Source organism: Pseudophryne corroboree, unplaced genomic scaffold (assembly GCF_028390025.1).
Source record: "Pseudophryne corroboree isolate aPseCor3 unplaced genomic scaffold, aPseCor3.hap2 scaffold_539, whole genome shotgun sequence".
In the NCBI taxonomy this organism is placed as follows: Eukaryota; Metazoa; Chordata; class Amphibia; order Anura; family Myobatrachidae; genus Pseudophryne; species Pseudophryne corroboree.
Window position 1 is genome coordinate 231,351 of NW_026970140.1, and position 6,000 is coordinate 237,350.

Consider the following 6,000-nt stretch of genomic DNA (forward strand, 5'->3'; position numbering starts at 1 on the left):
GTGGTTCCGGTATCCATCATTACTTCAGAGCCAACTATAGACTTGATTGAGGTACTGTGTCCCCGGTACCAAATACCATCTAGGTTCCATTTCTCTAGGCAGGCGATACCGAAAATGTACACAGACCTCAGAAAAAGACTCACCAGTGTCCTAAAAAATGCAGTTGTACCCAATGTCCACTTAACCACGGACATGTGGACAAGTGGAGCAGGGCAGACTCAGGACTATATGACTGTGACAGCCCACTGGGTAGATGTATTGACTCCCGCCGCAAGAACAGCAGCGGCGGCACCAGTAGCAGCATCTCGCAAACGCCAACTCTTTCCTAGGCAGGCTACGCTTTGTATCACCGCTTTCCAGAATACGCACACAGCTGAAAACCTCTTACGGCAACTAAGGAAGATCATCACAGAATGGCTTACCCCAATTGGACTCTCCTGTGGATTTGTGGCATCGGACAACGCCAGCAATGTTGTGCGTGCATTATATCTGGGCAAATTCCAGCACGTCCCATGTTTTGCACATACCTTGAATTTGGTGGTGCAGAATTATTTAAAAAACGACAGGGGCGTGCAAGAGATGCTGTCGGTGGCCACAAGAATTGCGGGACACTTTCGGCGTACAGGCACCACGTACAGAAGACTGGAGCAACACCAAAAACGCCTGAACCTGCCCTGCCATCATCTGAAGCAAGAAGTGGTAACGAGGTGGAATTCAACCCTCTATATGCTTCAGAGGATGGAGGAGCAGCAAAAGGCCATTCAAGCCTATACATCTGACCACGATATAGGAGGTGGAATGCACCTGTCTCAAGCGCAGTGGAGAATGATTTCAACGTTGTGCAAGGTTCTGCAACCTTTTGAACTTGCCACACGTGAAGTCAGTTCAGACACTGCCAGCCTGAGTCAGGTCATTCCCGTCATCAGGCTTTTGCAGAAGAAGCTGGAGACATTGAAGGAGGAGCTAAGACAGAGCGATTCCGCTAGGCATGTGGGACTTGTGGATGGAGCCCTTCATTCGCTTAACCAGGATTCACGGGTGGTCAATCTGTTGAAATCAGAGCACTACATTTTGGCCACCGTGCTCGATCCTAGATTTAAAACCTACGTTGTATCTCTCTTTCCGGCAGACACAAGTCTGCAGGGGTTCAAAGACCTGCTGGTGAGAAAATTATCAAGTCAAGCGGAACTTGATCGGTCAACAGCTCCTCCTTCACATTCTCCCGCAATTGGGGGTGCGAGGAAAAGGCTCAGAATTCCGAGCCCACCCGCTGGCGGTGATGCAGGGCAGTCTGGAGCGACTGCTGATGCTGACATCTGGTCCGGACTGAAGGACCTGCCAACGATTACGGACATGTCGTCTACTGTCACTGCATATGATTCTCTCACCATTGAAAGAATGGTGGAGGATTATATGAGTGACCGCATCCAAGTAGGCACGTCAGACAGTCCGTACGTATACTGGCAGGAAAAAGAGGCAATTTGGAGGCCCTTGCACAAACTGGCTTTATTCTACCTAAGTTGCCCTCCCACAAGTGTGTACTCCGAAAGAGTGTTTAGTGCCGCCGCTCACCTTGTCAGCAATCGGCGTACGAGGTTACTTCCAGAAAATGTGGAGAAGATGATGTTCATTAAAATGAATTATAATCAATTTCTCCGTGGAGACATTGACCAGCAGCAATTGCCTCCACAAAGTATACAGGGAGCTGAGATGGTGGATTCCAGTGGGGACGAATTGATAATCTGTGAGGAGGGGGATGTACACGGTGATGAATCGGAGGATGATGAGGTGGACATCTTGCCTCTATAGAGCCAGTTTGTGCAAGGAGAGATTAATTGCTTCTTTTTTGGTGGGGGTCCAAACCAACCCGTCATTTCAGTCACAGTCGTGTGGCAGACCCTGTCACTGAAATGATGGGTTGGTTAAAGTGTGCATGTCCTGTTTATACAACATAAGGGTGGGTGGGAGGGCCCAAGGCAATTCCACCTTGCACCTCTTTTTTCTTTTATTTTTCTTTGCGTCATGTGCTGTTTGGGGAGTGTTTTTTGGAAGGGCCATCCTGCGTGACACTGCAGTGCCACTCCTAGATGGGCCAGGTGTTTGTGTCGGCCACTTGGGTCGCTGAGCTTAGTCACACAGCTACCTCATTGCGCCTCTTTTTTTCTTTGCATCATGTGCTGTTTGGGGAGTGTTTTTTGGAAGGGCCATCCTGCGTGACACTGCAGTGACACTCCTAGATGGGCCAGGTGTTTGTGTCGTCCACTTGGGTCGCTGAGCTTAGTCACACAGCTACCTCATTGCGCCTCTTTTTTTCTTTGCATCATGTGCTGTTTGGGGAGTGTTTTTTGGAAGGGCCATCCTGCGTGACACTGCAGTGCCACTCCTAGATGGGCCAGGTGTTTGTGTCGGCCACTTGGGTCGCTGAGCTTAGTCACACAGCTACCTCATTGCGCCTCTTTTTTTCTTTGCGTCATGTGCTGTTTGGGGAGTGTTTTTTGGAAGGGCCATCATGCGTGACACTGCAGTGCCACTCCTAGATGGGCCAGGTGTTTGTGTCGGCCACTTGGGTCACTGAGCTTAGTCATCCAGCGACCTCGGTGCAAATTTTAGGACTAAAAATAATATTGTGAGGTGTGAGGTGTTAAGAATAGACTGAAAATGAGTGGAAATTATGGTTATTGAGGTTAATAATACTTTGGGATCAAAATGACTCCCAAATTCTATGATTTAAGCTGTTTTTTAGGGTTTTTTGAAAAAAACACCCGAATCCAAAACACACCCGAATCCGACAAAAAAAATTCGGTGAGGTTTAGCCAAAACGCGTTCGAACCCAAAACACGGCCGCGGAACCGAACCCAAAACCAAAACACAAAACCCGAAAAATTTCCGGTGCACATCTCTAGTGGCCATGCCATGTCACTGTGCAGGAGCCAGCACCGCTCACACACTAGTCCCCGGTGCAGCCCCCAACCCCCGGGACACCCGGAGCAACAAAATGTAGATTCAGGCCACCAGGCCACGCCCCTTCCTATGAAACCATGCCTCCTTTTTACCATTGCGCTGCTTATCTGCGCGCACTGCATTACAATCTCCCTCGCCACCTCTCTGGGTGTCACCAGTGATAGTGACACCTCTGCCATGCTTGTAGCAGCTGGTCCTAAGATCTACGCCTCAAGCCCTGAGTGTTTGCCCTTGTGACTTGTTGATCATCATAGCAAAGCAGATGCTTACAGAAAACTGCAGGGGCTTAGATTGAAAATAAAAAAAATTGATGGGTATAAGGTAGAGAGGAGCGGGTTCGGTTCTCCGAGAACCGAATTCCCCACGAACTCCACGTGGTTTACACTGGTACGAGGCAGGCTCGGTTGTTCCCGCCTGACTCGGAAAACCTGAACAAGGGAAAATGTCATCATCCCGCTGTCGGATTCTCGCGAGATTCGGATTCCATATAAAGAGCTGCGCGTTGCCGCCATTTTTACTCGTGCATTGAAGAGAGAGCGGAGAGGACGTGGCTATGTTCTCTCAGTGGAAATCTCAATATCAGTGCTCAGTATCAGTGGATACTTATTGCTGCTCAGTAATACTAGTAGTGTGTCTCTCCTGCTCAGTGTCAGTTCTCAGTAGTATCCTCATCAGTGCTCAGTATCACTGCTCATTGTCTTGTGCTGCATTGTTGTGCTCAGCATACTACAGTACATTACTAATAGTCCAGTGCTGCATCTTGCTGCTCAGTGTCAGTTCTAGTATCCTCATCAGTGCTCACTATCACTGCTCATTGCATTGTGGTGTTCTGTATACTACAGTAACATAGTAATATAGTAACATATAGTAACATAGTTTTTGAGGTTGAATAGAGGCAAATTGCCCATCGTGTTCAACCTGTTTTAAGTTGTGATGATTCTACATACTTGCTGAATAATGTTTTATGACTAGTTAGCTACTACAACTCATGTTACCCCCGGATTAACCATGTTGATATTTTAAGTATTATAACCTTGGATAGCTTTTTCATTCAGAAATGTATTCATTCCTTTTTTAAATCCAATTAGAGTCCGCCATTACCACCTTCCCTGGCAGGGAATTCCACATCCTGATTGCCCTAACAGTGAAGATCATAGTATCTCTCCTGGCAGGTAAGTAGGAGTTGGGCCAGAGCTGTGGAGGATTGCTGCTCGGGCACCCCCTGTCAAGTGAAGGAGATCCAACTGAGGCAGCACAAGGGAACTCTCGAAAGAAGAACAAGGCTAGAGGAAGATCTGAGACAAAGAAATCTGACTTTTACCAGAGCTGACCAGAGGAAAGCACAAACACAGTCCCCCACTACCACAAATAATGCAGTCGAGTTTCCCACATTTGGGGAAATCACAGGGGTCAGCATACCCAGAATGCAATGAATGAACCTCACCCTGGGAGAACAATCTTCATGACCATGGTATCGCCTATGCAAAATAAGTATGATTTGGGATAGGGCTGGGGAGGACCGCTGCTCAGGCACATCTCTGTCAAGTAAAGGAGATTCAACTGAGGCAGCACAAGGGAACTCTCATCTGGAGACAACAACTGCAGGGAGAACACATATTTTCAGATGAACATGGGAGGGCAGAAGGCTGCCTAATACTGAAGCACCCCCAAACAACAAACCAAATGCAACAACTAGTACAAGCATTCCTGGGGGAAGTTCTGCAGAAGATGGATTTGCATACGGTGATGTCATCCAAGCAGTGGGCCAAAGTTGGCTGGAACCCTCATCTGTATATGAAAAGAGAAAAGGGGTATGCAGGGCATGGCGGCCTTTTGCGGCGCTTGGATGACCCTTAGTTCGCATTAAACACCCCCACCCTCCTTCGGTGTGGGGCTCATGTTGACAATGCCCCAGCCCCTGAAGCATTCAAGCTGATTTCTTACAGCAGCTTGGCACTGTAACAGCTCCAGAGCTGCTCTGTAAGGCAAGTAAAAGGGTGTGTAGTTTGCATTGTGCATTGGAAGGCACAAAGTAAGCAGACAGGAGGAGAAGTCAGGATAGTGCACAAGGGTATAAAAGGGAGGGGCTCAAGAAAAAAGAAGTGGAAACAGACAGCAAACTAGGCTGGAGAGAGACCTGAGACAAAGAGATCTGAATTATACGAGAGCCGACCAGGGGAAACACAAATTATGCAGTCAAGTTTCCCACATTTGGGGAAATCGCAGGGGCAGCACACCCAGAGTGCAATGGGTGAGCCTTGCCCTGGGAGAAGCACCTTCATGATCATAGTATCTCACCTGGCAGGTAAGTAGGAGTTGGGCTTGAGCTGGGGAGGGTCGCTGCTCGGGCACCCCCCTGTCAAGTGAAGGAGATCCAACTGAGGCAGCACAAGGGAACTCTCGAAAGAAGAACAAGGCTAGAGGAAGATCTGAAACAAAGAAATCTGACTTTTACCAGAGCTGACCAGAGGAAAACACAAACACAGTCCCCCACTACCACAAATAATGCAGTCGAGTTACCCACATTTGGGGAAATCACAGAGGTCAGCATACCCAGAATGCAATGAATGAACCTCACCCTGGGAGAATAATCTTCATGACCATGGTATCTCCTATGCAAAATAAGTATGATTTGGGATAGGGCTGGGGAGGGCCGCTGCTCAGGCACATCTCTGTCAAGTAAAGGAGATTCAACTGAGGCAGCACAAGGGAACTCCAGCATCCTCTACAGACTAAGAGAAAAGGATTTACCGGTAGGTATTAAAATCCTATTTTCTCATACGACCTAGAGGATGCTGGGGTCACATTAAGAACCATGGGGTTATACCAAAGCTCTTGAACGGGTGGAAGAGTGCGTACGACTCTGCAGCACCGAATGACCCAACTTGAGGTTATCATCGGCAAGGATGCAGTGGCGTTAATGTTTCCTGGTGTCAACCTGTATTATTTCAGTAGATATTGAAATGAGGATGCATCTTGCTGCCTTTCCAATGAAGCAAGTTTAATTTAGTAATAGGTGAAAAACCATCCCTACAAAGA

At 47.9% G+C, this 6,000-nt stretch overlaps 3 non-coding genes across 3 annotated transcripts; all 3 read right to left on the bottom strand.

Annotated features, from left to right (window-relative positions):
• Positions 1 to 4,292: 4,292 nt before the first annotated feature.
• Positions 4,293 to 4,456, bottom strand: LOC135032112 (U1 spliceosomal RNA). The gene has a single exon (XR_010227668.1). It is a non-coding gene; the product is annotated as a U1 spliceosomal RNA (small nuclear RNA).
• Positions 4,457 to 5,111: 655 nt separating this feature from the next.
• Positions 5,112 to 5,274, bottom strand: LOC135031990 (U1 spliceosomal RNA). The gene has a single exon (XR_010227561.1). It is a non-coding gene; the product is annotated as a U1 spliceosomal RNA (small nuclear RNA).
• A 152-nt stretch (positions 5,275 to 5,426) lies between these two features.
• Positions 5,427 to 5,590, bottom strand: LOC135031975 (U1 spliceosomal RNA). Its single transcript, XR_010227548.1, has one exon. It is a non-coding gene; the product is annotated as a U1 spliceosomal RNA (small nuclear RNA).
• Positions 5,591 to 6,000: the final 410 nt, after the last annotated feature.